Source organism: Zonotrichia leucophrys, chromosome 6 (genome assembly GCF_028769735.1).
Source record: "Zonotrichia leucophrys gambelii isolate GWCS_2022_RI chromosome 6, RI_Zleu_2.0, whole genome shotgun sequence".
Lineage (NCBI taxonomy): Eukaryota > Metazoa > Chordata > Aves > Passeriformes > Passerellidae > Zonotrichia > Zonotrichia leucophrys.
Genome location: NC_088176.1, coordinates 23,734,108 through 23,751,900, shown reverse-complemented (window position 1 = coordinate 23,751,900; position 17,793 = coordinate 23,734,108). Strand labels below are relative to the sequence as shown.

The following is a 17,793-nucleotide window of genomic DNA, read 5'->3' as shown; positions in this document are numbered from 1 at the left end:
CCAAGCTGCTACATCTGAAAATACAGCCCATTATATAAAGAGAAGACAACACTGGTGAAAGGCTACCAGCAAGCGAATCTTGGATAAGGCTTTTCAAGGAAATGCACTCCAATAGCATTAGACTGCTTGTTTTCTTACTCATCCAATTGTTGGTTTCACTGCTTAGACTTCAAACAACAGCATCTTTCATTACTGCTGTATGCTTTTGTTTTGTAATGCCAGTGCTAGTCATCAACAGAAATCATACATAATCCAGACATCTGAAAAACGAGACTGACACACTTGAACCCATCTTTGTCTACAGATAAAGCAGTGACCTACAGGTGAGAGGCTCAGTTTCATTTAATCCATCTTCAGCCCTCCAATTACTACTGTAAACAACTCCTGAGCTAATACCACTACTGACATCTGAAAGTGCTAAGAAAAAACCCAACAGATGAATTTAACAGGAGCTGGAACACAAGGGAGTCATGCACGACCACCACAATGATGGAAGTCTGGAAGAGGGAAAATCTGGTGTCTATCCTTAAACGAAAAAAAGGAATAACTGCAGAACTGGAGGTTCAGCTTCTTGTCATGGAAACCTAACCCAAATAATTCACAAGGACCAAGAGGAAAGTAAAAAAATGAGTAACAACCAAAATTGACTTCTCAGAAACAAATAATGCCTTACCTCTGTACTTTCTTTATGTAACAGACAACAGACCCTGAGTATAGATTAGTTTGATTTCAGTCAGGCTTTAGTGCTGCTTAACATGACATTCTCATAAAAAAACAAGGGAAATTAGGTCTAGCTGAACACAACACAACATGGCAGGAAACTTAAGGCTTACCAAACTATTAAACCAACAGTCACTAATAGAAATGAGCATTACCAGATTGCTCAGAGGGCCGACGAAGGCAGTAGCTGTGCTTCCAAAGCACAACCAGCCAGCCTGTTTGGCTGCATGAGTGGGACTCAAGCTTGGGAGGAAATGCACAGTTCTCTCTACCCCACCACAATGTATAGCCACAGAAGGAGGAGAAAAGTAACCAGAATGATTAGAAAAAACCCTATCAATAAACCCTGCAAGAAATGAATCAGGGCTTTCGGTGGGTTTGGTTTGAGTTTTGTTTTTTTTTTACAAGAGGGAAGACTGATAGCAGTGTTATGATTTACAGAGTAACAGAGCATTAACTGTACAAACACCAACAATACAGAGATAAAAAATACACAGGTTAGATATTAGGAGCATTATAATGCTTTAAAATACCCTAAGGGGTAAGGTGAGGAATTTCCATAAATGGAGATGCAGAGCAAGAGTCAGATACAGATCTAGGGAGAACGGATTCTTCAGCTAAGGGGGCATGGCACAGATCACTTTTTGAAGTCTTCTAGAATAAAATAAAATCTGTGTTTGTGAACAGAGGAAATTCAATCAGTCTGCATTGGGAAAGTATTTAAATCCGGCTTGTATTCACAACTATCCCAAAAAGACATCTTAGCTACAGTGTGGGGAGCTCCTGTAGAGACTGCTGAAGTGGCCATCCAGCTACATAGCTTACTGGCTAAGTTTTAAAGATGAAAGAAACTGAGAGCAGGTGATGGTCACATCATTTGTGACAGAACAGAGTCCCAGAACAGAGGGGATCATACACCTTCCTCTCTTCACAAGGAAAAACCACAACCACCACATCAAGGGGTTACTGCTCTGTGCCCGCAGTCTCTGTGCCTGCCATGGAACATTTTCAAACAACAATTGTAAAACATCTGGAGAGGCTTTCAAGGAGAGGAAAAAAATTACAAAAACCACACAACCAAAATTTATAGCAGAAACGTGTTTCCAAAGTTAACACTGCACAGCCAGAAGTCTGAAGGACCAAAAGCTATTTTCGGAACTTTAGGCTTTTTGGTTCTGCCATCTTGCTTTTTGTTTTAACTTTACATGATTTTAGTTTTTTACAGGAAAAGAATGTTTTATCAGGTGTCCTCGGTTTTTTTTATTTTTGTATGACTAGTATAATACAAACTTTGCCAACTTCTCTATAAGTGCTGAAGGAACAAAACCGCTTGCTTTCAAAGCTGAGGGTTACAGGACCATTTTTCATATTATCCAAACTTTGTAATTGAACAGAACTAAGCTAGAAGTACCCTGACCCTATCCTTCCACTCTCTACGTGCTGAACATGAAAATAGTTAAGGACAGCATGAAACAGAAACTCAGCCTAGAGCAGTTTTTAGCTTAACTAATTTCTGCTCAAAAATACAAGGCAGACAGACGTGGGCATGCACTGCAGTTTCAAGGCATTGCTTCCCATCTCACTGCCCAGTTGATGAGGTAGTTTTGTAACAGAGTCATTACTTCTCTTTTTTCCCTCTGAGTCCCACCAACCCCACAAACCTTGTCATCTTCCTTTACTAGCAACCTGCTCTGCTCCTCTGGTACTAATCACCTTTTCTTGACAACTGCCTAATTAATTAACATTCAATTAATATACTAAAGTCAAATACCAAATAATTGTTCCCAAGCTGCACTGGGAACTTGGTAACTAATCTGAGCAAGAGGAAGGCTTCTGTATCCTTAAAGTTTCATTTTCTCTAGCTGTGTCTTCTGGGCCAATGAACATTTCCCACCTGAAACACAGTAATATTACAGGAGCAGACTTTGTGAGCCATGGATGCTCTTGCTAAGGCATTCTGATACCCCTAAAGACTCCACATACACTATGTTTATTTCATTTATAACCAATAAAGCAAAAGTAGTAAATCATCAATGCTCTGTTACAATTAGGGCCACAGAGCAAACCCGAGCTGGCGCAAAATAAGAAACATCTAAACAACCCTACCCCAATCTTCAGATTATTTTAGTTGTAGTTTCACAATACAAAGTGTTCAGCAACAGCACTGCCCTGAGGCAGCCCCATCTTCTGCTGTCTGTGCCCATGCTCTGCTGCAGCCTGCACACTCCCAGCTGTGCTGAAGCATTTCTTTGTGTGACCACCCTGTCAACCCGACAGCTTTTTCTTTCATATTCATCTTTTTTTTTTTTTTAAAAAAACTTCTTTTTCCTCGTCTCCCTTAAAAATATTTCCCCCCGACATGTATTTGGTTTTTCCCCAGCCACATGAAGCCCCAGGCTCGGGCGCTCAGCAGAGGCGGGAGGCGGCAGCTGCTGCCCCACGCCGGGGCTCCAGTGCCACGGAGCAGCCTCAGCTCAATTAGCCGAGCTACAAGCACGGAGGGCTGCAGCAAGAGACTTTTATTTAAAAGCCTAACGATGAACATTAGTTTTAGACAGATTAGAAATTGCTGTTTCCTTGTCTTCAGGGGCATGTTTATCATTTTACACAGGTAGAGAGAGGTTATCTGTGTAAGAGGGGAGAGGTGTAAAAATGAATGTGGCTAATTGCTTTTTACAAGCATCTAGGGAAAGAAGCCAGTAGAAATCATAGCCCAGACTGATTTTTCAATAGCTTTCGTTTCTCTGTCTGAAAATTAAAAGAATTGGAGGAGAGGGAAAGGGTTATTTGTGACCACCTTTTCTTCTGGACATTTGCAGAAGAGCAGCCTGCCTAAATTCTCACAGAGGACACCTGGCCACCTCTCCCTGCACACAAGTGCCATAATTTCAGGGCTGGAGTGCTGTAAGATAATGTCATCACTGCTCCTGCCATCTATAAATAACTGCATTTGGATCTAGCCGAGTCACGTGGAAAAGCTGGCCAGCAACACATACATGTATGTGAGCGTGCCTTTGGAAACCCAAATAATTCTAATAATATTGCATGGAATAAGCTTTAGCCTTCCAAATTTAGCTCTGGTCCATGCACTCAAAGCAGCTCACAGAGGACTGCTATTATTTCTTTTTTTAAATACTATTCTTCCTTTGCAAGCTGCTGACTAGGGCATTAGCGGGGTGAAAAAAAAAAGCGTGCAAAATCGTCTCGTGTGCTGCTGCGCAGACAGACTGCTCGGAGAGGCAGACAAGAATCAATTGCTCCGGCAGCTCGGCGAACCCGCCCGCCCCTCTCATTGACATCTCCTCTCAGCCCCTGAAAAGACGCATGGGCCCGAGCGCGGCGGCGAGAGCAGTGGGCGGGCGCGAACGGCAGGCAGACAGCACAGCACGGATGGCACACGCTGGAGCTGCTCCTGATGCAGCACAGCACGGATGGCACACGCTGGAGCCGCTCCTGATCCAGCACAGCATGGATGGCACACGCTGGAGCCGCTCCTGATCCAGCACAGCATGGATGGCACACGCTGGAGAGGCTCCTGATGCTGGCTCCTGGCCCAGCCCAGCCCGGATCCCAACCTGGAGCACCCTGCAGCAGCCGGTCCACCTGAGGCTCCGATGGCGGCCGAGCTGCAGCTCCAGCCTGCTCTGCCTCCAGGATGGGTGCAGGCTGGGGAGGCAGTGGAAGTAACACACCCTAATCACACACGGAACCAGATTTTAGCATCGATTTTTTAAAGCAAATCTGTCAGAGCAGTGCAAAAGGATGATTTCAAAAATGAAACAAATTTTTGGATGCTTAACAATCCCATGGCAGTAGTAACAAACACGAATAGGAAACCATTTCCAATGAGCTGTATGGAGCTCCTCGGGGCATTTTCTGGGAAAATGACTGGAATACAACCTGACATGACCAACAGAGCCTGCAGTTTAGGCAAGGCTGTAATACCCACAAGACATTATCGGCGGAAGATTTTCATCTTTGGAAGCTAAAACTAAGGAGAGCATGTACTGAGGAGGAGAAGATACAGGAAGAAAGAGGGCGGCAAGGGACACTGAGTATTTCCCAAGACTTCAAGCACTGTTAATTCTGTCCCTAGAGCATTTTCTAGGGACAGAGATTCTGTGACACTGCCTGTAGAAAAGCAGCAGTTTGTAAAAAAAGCACTGAGCAAACATCCTATCTAAATAGCAACCACATCAATTTCATGTTCCCAGAACATCTGGAAAGAAGAATCACAATCAGAATGGACATCAGAACATCAAATATTACTGTACAGCACACAGTAAGATGCTGTCCAAGCACATGGTGAATAAAATTCTACCTTCTTGGTCAAAATAATTTTGGATTAGATCCTACTCCTACTGAAGTTGGTTGAAAATATTCCAAGTAATTTTAGTGGTCTGAAGCTCAGTCTCTTACATTACATTTACACAACCTCTACCAATACAATCTTTTCTCCTTCAATACACTATTTCAAGTGCATGATACAAAATGCAATTTCTCCTTAATACATTAGGAAATACTTCCATGTTAGTCTAGCAGATGATATTTTTCATTTTACTCATGTAAACTAAGAAATGTGGGGAAGTGGCTACAATAGAGGATAAAACCCAAGAGAAATTAGAGCAAAAGATAAGATAGTATGTTAAAGATCAGGTTTCTCAAAGGTTACAGATATATTATTGCATACAGACTGTGCCTGGCTACTTAATGCCTGGGGCCTATATAAATGGCCTTTCACAAACACATAAGTACTGGTTCCTTCCATAAAGAACTTGAAAGAAGTGCAATAAAATTTCAAAACCAAGATGCCATGGACAAAAAATTCTCATGGAAATTATCACAGGAATGTTTTCTGAAAGGAGCTGGTTGAATGAAAGAACAAATTTGTAGTCAAGTAATAAGAAATTTTCTCCAAAGGGAATAGATTGTGGTAATTTTGAAAACATAAGGGTGGTGGAAGAGATGAGGAGAACCCTCAAGAGTAACAGAAGCCCAGGGAACAAGGACCAGACCTGAGGGTGCTGTTGACTTAATGAGAATAGAGAAGGTAATTAATGGGCTTCAAGAAGGTGGAATTTTATCATGTACTCCCACATCCTCCCTCTTGCTGCATACTTTTCATCCTATATTTTACTTTGAGAACAAGTTTCTACTACATTTTCTTCCTGATCAGAGGTTTTCCATGTAAGAAAGGCCTCCAAAAGCCAGATTATCTAAATTTGGCCCAATTCAAATAATATTTTAATGCAATACTCATCTAATCTGGCCTATTCCAATATAAAACAACCCATATTAGCAATCTGCAGTTTGATGCTTTGAAAACTAGGAATTATAACAGTTAAAAATATCACAGTGTTGAGAACATCTTGTTTGCTCTCTCTTAGATTTCTCATGGATTGTTAAGATCAATTCAGGATACCAGCTCCAGTTCCACTGGCTGTCAAGAAGCAAAAGAAACAAAATCAAAAAGGCAGGCATTGCAGCTTGACTGTGGTGTTGGCCAAAACAAAATGGTAAAAAAATCCCTTTTTTTAACTTCCTACACAACATAGTTGTTCTCTCTCTGAGTCATATCTGTTCGTGTTACCAAGAAAGCCCCACAGAGCCAATATGGCCAGGGAAGAACAAGATGTATTTTCAACAAGACTGCTAGCTGATTCCAGTTGCTGCAAATCCTTTTTTACCAGAAATTATAAAAGATGCAGAAGAAACACTCTGAATTTCAGCTTCCAGCTACTATAATTAATGAACTAGGGATATTTGGTGTTGAAAGCTAACAGCAGACATTGACTGTCTTTATAGGAAAGTAACTTTTGAAAGACCTTTCAAAAGGTTTCCTTCTACCTTTAGAAGTACTTACTTAGGCCAGAAATATTGTTTATATTTCCACAATGTTCATGAAAATCCTACGTGTCAACACTAATAGAAAACATTTTAAAGATAGCAATAATAATAATAATTAAAAAAAAAAGAGAACAGGACAGAATATTTTCAAACTGTAAAATGCTTCAGTTTTCAAGAAGCGGTATTCACTTCTAAATATCTGCGCACATGTTAATAATTATCTGTATCTGTATTCTACATCAGATGTTTCTCTAATGCAGAGTTGAGCACTACCAAGTGATCAAGACCACACATTCTAAAAGATATACATGTAAACAAAGCACTTCTTTTATCTGCAAGTTGCTGATAAACACTGGCTAATCCTCACCTAATCCTGTGAAGAGAACATCATCCCAGCTTCACAAAGGGGGAATCTAAGGCAGTGAACTAATCCTTTGGGGATAATACTCAGGTTAGAATGCCAGGGAGACAAGTGAGGGTGAGGGACACTGACATACTGACTGGTAGGCTATGTGAAGATTTCTGCTGCCAAGACTATCTCCACTTCCTGAGGAACCTCTCCGAGCAAATGTTTACAAAAAGACCAGGAAGGAGAGAATGAGTTTGAACATCAACACGGAAACAAGATTTTCACATCTATACACCAGGGTGTCTTGAATGGAGAGAAGAACTTCTCCGGAGGAGGATAATGTCAGTCAACAAGGACATACATTCACAGCATCCTGAAGGGAAGAGGATCAATGCACTCAACATCAGATGAGGGATTAAAGGCTCTTTTCCTAGCCTGGATGCAGACCACTAGACCATGCTAATCTGACAGGAGGAGTTTCTGCAAGGCAGCTGAAAACACCACAGATTCATGTAACAGAAAATAAAACAGGCATTCTAAAAACTCACTGGAAATTCTTGCCCAAGCAAACACACCACTGAATGCTGGAGAATAAATAAAAACAAAGTGGCAAAGCCTAAAAATCTTCCTTTTTAAGTGGCCTTACATGCACATGCATGTTCTGGGAAAGCATTCCACTCTGCAGCCTGTGTGACACCCAGAGCAGTGATCACAGACAACTCCAGCACCACTCCATCAACACAAGCAGATCATTAAACAGAGAGGAGAGCGTTCAAAGCTGAAACCTACCATCAAGCAATCAAAGCTTTAAAGTGAAATAGTCTAGTTCACTGCAGTATTTATAAAAGGTACTATCTCAAAAGCTTTCATGGAGTAGAGACTTAAGCCCCTGCTATTACCGACTGGAATAAACTAGTAGAGAAGGTACATTTAAGAAAACCTTGTAAAGCAAAAATGTACTTCATCCTGGAAAAATCTAAGAATCAAAAAGGATAGCGGAACACAACATGAGTAAGCCAAAATGAACAGCTTGGTAAGATAAAAGGGATGCGTTAAAAAAGGCATAAAGACTTCATAAGAGAAGACTGGAAGAATGTTACATGATTTACAGCAAACATTTCAATAGGTATCCTGATGAAACAAATGACAACTTTCTGTCAGGTTCTTGACTAAAAAGTTTCTGCAGATAGACACTGATTAAGAAACAACCAGCAAAATCCACAACTGGACCCCTGTGGGCTAAGGTGAGGGAGAAAGAGTAGAGGGACTACAGGCACTGCACTAATGAGCAGCAACAAAAGACCAATTAACAAAGACAGTTGTTATCTCTTGGAACTGATACTGCTGTGTTCCAGACATGCTACAACTGGAAGTCATAAGGTCTTTACTAGAGACCTCTTTTAGTAAAGATGAGAAACTGCAGTGGATGAACCAATGGTCTCTTGAGTTCACAGTGTATTTTCCTCTGTCCAAGGCAACGGAAAAAGTATTTCCAATATGCTTTCTTCATCAGATGCACCTTATAGGGGTCAGAGAAGACCCTTCCAGTGTTTGGACAGGCAACATCAGCTCAGAAATTTAAATAATAATCTAGCACACTTGTAGAACTGAGAACACAGCAATCTCAATCCCAACATACATGCAGGAAACTTATAATTAACTCCAGATTCTAACCCAACCTTTACAAAGCAGGAAACATTCCTTTTTTAGACAAGCTCCCAGCAGGGTCTCACTCAACACAAGTCTTTCAACATCTTTATTCAATCTGATGATATACTGGGGTTTTTTTTGTTTTTTTTAATGCTTTGGGAAGTTGCATTTAATCCAGATAAAAACTGGCTATCTCATTATCACTTCCATTACTACAGAAAGGAACGAGCGGCATAAACATCCCTTAGATAAATGTAGCCAAAGTGCAAAAAAGGCAGCATTAAGTAGTAAGGTGAAAAAACTAAAGTATTAATCTGCTCCACTCTTTGGAGAAGAGATTGTCTCTTCAAAGATGTTTGCAGAGTGCTCAGCACAACAGGCACTCTGATTTAGATATGAGTGCTAACCAAATAATAATACCCAATAACAGCAAATACTTTAACCTCAAGTTCTTTTGTACCTGGTACTAAAGTAATGGTGGAAAGAATGAGGATCATACAAAGAAACAGCCCAATGAAATATTAAGATATAGTGCCTATATCTGGTGAAATCTTTTAGCATTCTAAATTATTATCAAAATCGTTAAAAATACTATGTTATCATGTATTTTTATGGTGCAAGTCATGTTGGCTCATGACTTGCACCATAGGGACTTCTCAATTTTGTGTTTATCTTGCTCAGTTTAAAACTCCATATTAAGAAATATTTTAGTTATTAATAGTAAAGTACACAGAACATGGCATAAGAAACTACTGACAATGGCTACAAGAAAAAGATTAGCTGCTTGTTACCTTGCTCAGAACATGGTAAAAATGAGTAGCTAAACCAAAGCCTTAACAAAAAACAATGTGCAAGAAACAAAAGAGCAAACAGAAGAAAGGATGGACACAGTATGAGAGAGTGTGGCTTCCATGTACTTCCATGCACTTAAACCCCTGACAGGAATGGACACAAGAAGCAGGAGGTCACTGCTTGTGTTTGGAAACAGTGCACAAGACAGACCAGACCTGCAGATCAGCTCAGGAAAGAACAGGAGAAAAGGGAAGGAAGCCTGGGGGAAAAAAAAGTTTGTGTGAGCAGTGGGAAGTGAAACAGTCTCATGTTTCATGAGCTCTCCCATTATTCCCTTGCCCACCTGCCATGTCCCAGTGTAAGAACAACTTGTCTACCAAGGCCCAGAAAAAAATGAGCTCCCAACAGGCACTGGAGGATGCTCAATTCCCAGACCTGCTAACCCCTGCAGGCTGAAGGAAGCCGTGAGTCAAGTCAGCAGTGCAAGCAGCAATTCAGAACACTAACTGCACAACTCTTAGGATTTTATTTTAACTAGCCCATGGTATTTTTACATGCACAGAAGTTATCTACAGTGATTTCTTTGCACAAAGAGTGATTAAATTGGTTTTTTTTTTTTAATGATTTATAATTAACCTAATTTTTCAGTTCCAAACAAATTCAAATCTAACTGGTGATGACTGAACTTGAGAAAATTTTTGTATAAAAATGCTCAAGCATCTTGGATATTTGAGCAAAAGTGAAGATACGAGCCTCACTCCCCCTTTCTCTAAGCAGTCACTGTAGTTCAGAAAGCAGATGGACCCCATTTAGATTTAATTGAGACTTACTTCAGTAACTGCAAGTCAAGCCAGAACAGAGGTGTACCTGAGCTGACCCTGACTGCCTGTGTACCCATAGGAGCCAGAGCCTCAGGCAGGGATGTGAGGTGTGCACACCTCTAACCAGGTAGCTCAAGGAGCAGACAGGGATGTGATGGAATAAATGGCACCACAAATATTTAACCTTTAGAGGAAAAATTGAGATACTATGTCATGTTATTCACATGAATTCCAACATCTCTATTGCTCACAATATGATTTCAGGTTTTACAGCTTGCTAGAAAAGTGAACTATGAAGAATAATAACAAAAATTCATGTAACTGAACATTTAAGCCGTGTATTACTCCACTATCTGTAAATTAGTATTCCATTTTGAACAGCTACACTAAAATAAGTTGCAGTCAATTTAAATTAGATCAGTTCAACAGTAACATATTCAAAATAATCCACTTCAGCAGTCTCTGAGCTTCCATATTTTTTCAGGTGGGAAATATCACATACTTTTGATAGCAGAACACGCAAACATCCTGACAGGAAGCACAGAACAAGGGATGCAGTAGAGGAAATGCTGTGATTTTTCTGATAGATACAGCATGCAGCTGGAATGCACAGCTCTGTGGCAGACCCTGCTAACACGGCTGATTTCTGTGTTGCTGTGCCTGGCACTGCTGCAGGGCTCTGGCCTCCCTGTGCTGCCTGGGCTCTGCCTGCTCAGCTGGGAAGGCGAGCTGGCGCCTGAGCACGCTGCTCAGCAGTCAAAGCTGGGAGCACTTCAAACGTGGCCAGACACGAGGAGAACTTCTGAGATTTTCTCTTCTAAAGCCAAGGAGGTCCCTTGTGAGTACTTACAAACCACAGTTATTCAGCTGCATATCAGCTTAGCCAACACTGGGGAGATTGTTTTTTAAAGACAAAAGAATCCTGATGACTTTGCTACTCAAAGGCCACCATCTTGCCAACTGGGAAACACTGCTCTAGAAGGAAAAGATCAATAATTTTTCTTCTTCATAAACGAAGTCCTAGCCTGCTCTCTGAAGTACATATATAGTTTTAAATACACACAAACACATTCCTTCTTTCCTTCCTCATTTTTTCCTTTCCCTCTTTTTTTTCCCCCTTCAGTTTTAGATGCCTACTTCATTAAATTTCAGCCTGAATTGTTAAAATCCAACAAAAGAATAAGTCCCAAAGCCAGTCTCATGATTAGTATGATGAGCCCTAACAATCCTGCCTTTATTAGAAATATACCTAAAATTCAGCTCCAATGTACTGATCCATGTAGGACTAATTAAAAAATGCTCTGACAAGCACTTTAATTCCACAAAGACTGAGTGGTAAAATTATCTTTAGAACTGCTGAAATAAGTCTGGTGGTACAATATTGGTTAGAGTATATGACAAAGATTTTCTTTTTACTATTGCTGGTGATTCTGCCAAAGAGACACTTAAACCAAAGAGTCAATCCATAAACCAAGTGCCAGAGGAGTCTGTCCATTTTAATATTTTTTTTTCTCAAGTTACCTCAACTTGTTGAACTGCAATTTTCACTTTTAACTAGATACTATAGTTTTTCATGAGACATCTTTTGATTTTTACATGTCTGAAGACTGGACTTTGCAATGCAGATATCCTGAGAAACTATCAGAAAGGGCTACATAAAGCATTTATTTTAATAGCCATTGCAACACCCTGGAATTAAAAACACAATACATCACAAGTTTTTTTATGATGGTCAATAAATGTTGTCATCTCATTAGATTTTACTGCACGTGTGTTTTTAAAGTAAAAAAAAAGATGAATTCTCTCAAAACCTGCAACAAAATTGGATTATTCTCACATGAAAGGCAGGTAGGCAAAACCACAAAGGTAGCAACTGATACCTGGAATAAGTTGTAAGATGAAACACAACTGAAGACAATCAAGGTACATTAAACTAGATTTCCACTGGCTTCAGAAGCTGAAGTTAGCATATTCCAAACTGAAAGATATGTCCTGAGGTCACAGAGGCCCCTATACTCAGAGGAGGTGAGCATGTGTATTATATTTATGCACTTAATGAAGGATAAAACCGTAATTTCATGGCATTATTTGCAAGGTGCAGCTAAAGGTAAACAATAACAGGCTGAAATCTGAATTTGATTCTGCTTCTAATTTCCTCTCCAAGCATGAAGCAGTTCTCAGTAGAAAGATGAGATGCCAGAGAACAAAATTCTCCTAAAACAGAGACACACTACTAGAGAGGCTCAATAGAGCCTTGCTGGCCAGGAAGATGGTCTGTGGTGCTATCACAGACAGGGCTAATTGGACACTGGATGTTTGACTCAAGCCCTCAGATTACTTTCAAGCAATCAATCATTATATTTTTAAAATAATAACAAAATAAATAGAATAAACACAGAAAGTGTGCTTTGGAGAAAAGCTAGTTATAGCAAAAGTTGCTTTATTGGTGAGTCCAAAAATACAGCTTCACTCACTCAGAAGAGAAACTCTTCATGGACAGAAAGAACACTGCATAATTTGTAGGTCTTTGCAGGGCTCCCCCCTCTCCACCCCAAGACTCCCTTTTCCTCAAAACAGCATGAGCCAGACAGAGCTTTTTGCCCCCCTACCAGTCTTGAATATTTTAGGTCTTGTGTGAGTGAATCGTAAAGAACTGGGACACAAAGTTCAGTTTAGCCAACTGCCAAACAGGAAAGCACTCATTACTCCTTTAAAAGCATCCTTTGTGCAAATGACTACAGTAGAGCATGATGAATCAAAACAAGAAAAAAAATCCACACAGGCAACATGACCAGTCCATCTCTCCAGCCCAGTGCAAGCAGCAGGCAGACAATACTGCCTCCTTCAGCTGCTTTCTCAAACTGACCTCCTTGAGTGTGAAGCCCCAGTACCATATTTATAAAAACAGCGTGCAGGGGCAGACAGCTGGCTTGCACTAGAATGTCAGCAAAACCCCTGCTTTTATTGCTGATGTGAAATTTGAGTCTTATGAACAAGAAATTTGAAAAGCTTGTTCAAGGAGAGGTGAAACAATTAATATCTGCTAATTTCAGCAGTTACAGCACCAGATCAGAGCTCCATGAGTTTTATTTACCATGTGCCTAACAATTCAAGAGGGTGTAGGCTAATTGCACTCTGCACTGGCAATAGAAACAACAACAGAAACAACTCCTTCATGGTGCTGAGTTTAGCCCATTGCTTTCTTCAACAGTGAAACACCTGAGGTGTGCAGAGCCCCAGTTCAAAGGGTTTCAGATGAGCTCACTGAGAACACTGAACTGACCATAGCAGAGGCAAAGCAGCACAGACCTTGGGAGGTGACAGTGAAGCCAGGCCTGAAGTAAAGCTTATTCATGGAGCTCAGCTGCCCTTTTGGACAAATCCCCAGCAACATGCTCTCCAGAAGCTTGTTGTTCATGGGATCTGCAGCAAACTGCACAGTCCCCCCTTGGAGCTGCTTAACAGGAACACAACCAGAACCAGTCCTGAATACAGAAACAATGAACAGGCCATGGGGGACCAAAATCACACAGAAAATGAAAGATGTTTAATGCATTCATCCAGTCTCTGGAAAGAATTTAATAGTAACATGAAAGAGTTGCAGATGGCATATTTCTGGGTTAAAAAAAGACAATATGGGAAAAAAAAAAGGGAATGGAGAAGTGGATGACACACTACATTTTGTTTTGATGAATATTGACCATTTGTACAAGGTTAAAATATGAGTGGATTTTAAATATGTACAACCTTTCAGGATAAGGCACAGCACTGTAAAAATTACTCAAAATCATCAATTTATGATAATGAATAGAAACATGGGACATAAGACGTAAACAACAATAGTACTTTAATTACTGCTACTAAAGTCAAAGGCTCATCGTTCAATGAAATGGTTTTTGTTTCTCTGTCTTAAAAAGCTAAGCAAGCAATTATAAGATTCAGAGATCAGCAAACACAACTGAAGAAACACAAAGACACCTGAGTGAGTAAACAACAAATAACTGCATTATTGCTAAACACCGAGAATCATGGAGAAGTTACACTTGATAGAAAGGTTTCAAAATTATGTTACTGGTATTCAGAAAAGACGACATGATTTTTTACTACTGCTAGTTTTTTCCTTCACACAGTCAAGTGCATTGAAATACCTATTACAAATATTTATGAAGCCAAGAACAGATTGAAGCTCAAAGTAAAATTAAGCATTTATATGCACACATGGTCACTGACATTGGAAAATATAAATGATATAAATGACATAAATGGACATTTAACATTAGCTCTTTATAACAAGTTTCACACATTTGTCACATGTGACATCCATAATCAAAAGTGCAAGAAAAAAGTAATTTTTTGAAATGTAGGTTACTAACTTCAAAAAAGACCTAGCAATTATTCTTACCTAATGATTCCATTCAATGTTTACCTCTCCAATGAAAGCAACAAACATAAACTTCATGTATTAGCTAAAAATGAAACAGACTTAGCTAAAAAAAAAAGTGACAAACTGAAAAATCAGGATTAGCAAACTGAAGGCCAGAAAATAAGAACTGAATCATACTGATGCCTATATAAAGCGCTGGAGCAGTGCATTTTAAATCAATCTGTTCATTCTAGGCAATATGTATAGTGGGACAATTATTTGTTTTCTTTTCTCCAATGTTTAGTCACCATAAAAACCCTCTACATGAAAACAGCTTGTGCTTTACAGTTCTAATGAAGCTCATAAAAAATTAATAGAATGCAAAGAAGGAAACACGATGATGCATAGAGATCATATGGCCAAAAGAGAAGTATGTGCAGGTCACATTGGTAATATGCTTATCTTACATTTGCATCTAAGGCAACATTTGAAACCTAAAGGCTGAATTATAGAATGCATATCAGGAATTGGTAGCTATCATGTCTAAAATGCACACGAATTGCAGAGAATGTATTCAAGTTTCTATATTATAGGCAATGGGAGAAACAAGTACAAGAAAATGAACTCCCCTGGTGAAATCTTCAGTGTGCCCAGAAGAATGGCAAAACCGACATCAATTGCTGCAAGGATGGGATTTTATCTGTTAAAAATTCTGTTTACTTTTCTAGGACCATGGATGTTGATCTTGCCTTCTCCATCACAAAACAACAAGCCTTTGGTTGCTGGGGAGAGTGGAAGGTACAGACCTGTGTCAGGCTGTCAGCCTCACTCCACACCCCAGTCCCACATGCACACACTTCCCATGGTGGGCATTAGAATTCCAGAGAGCCACTCAACCACAGCAGCTCATCAAGGAGGAGACAGCAGTGCAGAGCTTATTCCAGTCCTTTACCCTGGAAAACCAAGTGACTCATAAAGGACAGAATCCTGCAGTAAATTTGCTATAGAGTCTTCTCTGCTCACCTGGCATTTCTCTATATCCTCCCTATATAAACTCACACAGGGTTGCTCTTTCAAAACCATGTTGAACTGGCCCAGTAGAATTATTTTCTGTCTTCCTAGCAACAAATGGTAAGGTTGCTAACATTTGCTTAGGCTAAATTGCGTTCTTATGTCTTATTTATGATACACTATTTCCTCCTGATACCTTAAGAAAAAGTGTAAATACACAAGCAGCAGCAACAAATCAGATTAAAAACAGTATTAGAGAATGCAGTTCAGAACTGCATTTGATTCATAAATCCTTAGCTTATGCTATCAATCAGGGAATCAAACTCTGATAAGCAACTCTAAAGAGGCTTTTTTAAGGTTCCTCATTTATCCTCTTCAATCTTTAGACTGCCTGTTGTAAAACACATGATGAGAATAGGAAACTACTGTGAACTAATGTTCATTAACCAGAGGTTGGGGAAGAAAGAAATCAGGTGCAGGTAGCAAATAATGAGAATCCCATTCATGTTTAAGAGCTGTGTTTGTTCAGAACTAGATGTGGTAGATTGCTGACAAGGAAAAGAAGATGATCAGACATAATAGTAGGCATTGTTTTCAAAGATGCTCTTCTCTAATAAAACAATAACCTTCTAGACTTCACTATTCAGGATAAAACTGAAAACAAAAAACTCCTCCCTGACAGAGGAAACTACATCTCTCCACTGCATACGCTGACACACTCCTAGTATCTTTTTGAATGAAGTATGTGCAACTCAACAATATATCTTGCTATAAACTGTCTACATTATTACATTTGCAGCTGCCATTTCTCTGTAATTTAATGCTAATTCCTTCATGTTTATATTTGGTGCTTTTAATACTATTGTTTTCTAAGGCATTTCAAAAAAGTATTTACCTCAATGAGTCTGTACTGACGAAATTAAATTAAACAAAACAAAAACAGTTGCATGAGCCTCTCTGCTGTCGACACTGACTAGACTGTCTACAAAACCAATCTGCAACATTCCTCAAGCATATTAGTAAGCAACAGGCAAGTTGCTAAGCTCAAAAAGGATGACATTACAAATACTAATGAGTCATAAGAAGACAGATAGACAATTTTACAAACTAAAATTGTAAGTTGATTACAGATATCCTTCCATTGACAGGAACAGTGAAAGCAACTGTAAGGCACGTACTAATCCAGTTCTACCATAAACTGGTTAAGACTACTGGTGTCAAGATCAATCATTTCAGTCTTGTTTCAAATCATTCTTCTCTTATGCCCTTTTGCTACTCACATCTGTCCTAACTATTATATACCTGTTTATTTAAAGAAAAGGAACATATGGCAGCAGAGACAGAGATAGCAAATGCAGACTAATGGGTGCAGCTGTCACCCAGGAAAGGCAGGCAGGTACATTCGCCCATCTGCCTTTGCACATGCAGAGAGCAGAACATTGGCCACTCCCTTCCCTGAGCAGCAGAGAAACCTTGAAAACCTGCTCTCAAAATTGAGACAAAATGCTGCTATCTCCTTGTACATCAACTCTTCATAGGTTTTGTTAGCTGAACTTTTCAAAGTAAGTCACAAACACTCTTGGCAAGTATAAGCATCTAAAGCAAAAAAGCACATCTGAACTTCACTACTGCTACTAGACACTTGATTTTCCCCTCACTTGTTCCTCGTATCTTCTTTAACTTAAGGAGTCCTTCCTCAGCCTGACTAACATCAGATTCAGGTATGTTGCCTGTCACTTTTGGTATATTAGCATTTGTTATTCCTGTGCTCATGGACTTCAGCTATCCTGCTTAGGTTTTGGATGTTATGACTCTTTACTCAGCTGCCTTTATTCTGGAACTGGATTACTAGCAGCAGCTTTAGTTATGCAGCCCTAAAGGAGCACACACAATATCTTTGTTGCTGACAGACACAACCTTTCTGCAGAGAGAAAACACACTATCTCTGGGGGAAGGACTGCAGGGAGAGTCATGTCAGTGAAGGAGTGTGCAGGGATCAGGATCACCATGCTGGCTGCTTGCAACAGCATGTCCCAGTCCTGAGTGCATTTCACTCAAGCTGAGCTTTTTGTAATACTACAGCTGTCAAGTTTTGCCTGAAGTTAAATTCTCCCACTTTCTCCGTTCCAATGAAAACAGAAATTTTTAATAGTCATTAATAGAAATTAAAGAATTCAGTTTGAGATTAAGAGCTGAATTATACAATTACTGAAACCAAATCAAATTACTGAATTGTTTTT

The 17,793-nt window shown here is 39.8% G+C and overlaps 1 protein-coding gene across 12 annotated transcripts in view; it reads right to left on the bottom strand.

The window, feature by feature from the left end:
* The window catches only part of ZMIZ1 (zinc finger MIZ-type containing 1), a 346,373-nt gene that overhangs the window by 58,508 nt on the left and 270,072 nt on the right, over nt 1-17,793 (bottom strand). The gene's annotated exons all lie outside the window — the stretch shown is intronic.